Here is a 306-nt window from a genome sequence, read left to right on the forward strand (position 1 = left end):
TACTAGAGGTCGGGGATGCAATGGTGGTGGCACAAGTGGCCATGGAGGAGAGGCAAGCGGTAGTGCTAGTGCAAGTGTTGCAAGTTCTAAGAAGAAATGCAAGCGCACCTCAGCAGTTTGGGAGCACTTCAACACATTCGAGGATGTCGACAATAACGGTAACATTAAATACGTAGCTCAATGTAAATATTGTGGTGAGAAATTACAAGGTAACACTATTCACGGCACTACACACTTAAGAAGGCACTTTGAAAAGTGTCTTCAAAAGCAAGGAGGCGGAGATCAACTCCGCCAAACACAATTATC

The sequence above is a fragment of the Morus notabilis genome, unplaced genomic scaffold (genome assembly GCF_000414095.1).
Source record: "Morus notabilis unplaced genomic scaffold, ASM41409v2 Scaffold42, whole genome shotgun sequence".
NCBI lineage: Eukaryota > Viridiplantae > Streptophyta > Magnoliopsida > Rosales > Moraceae > Morus > Morus notabilis.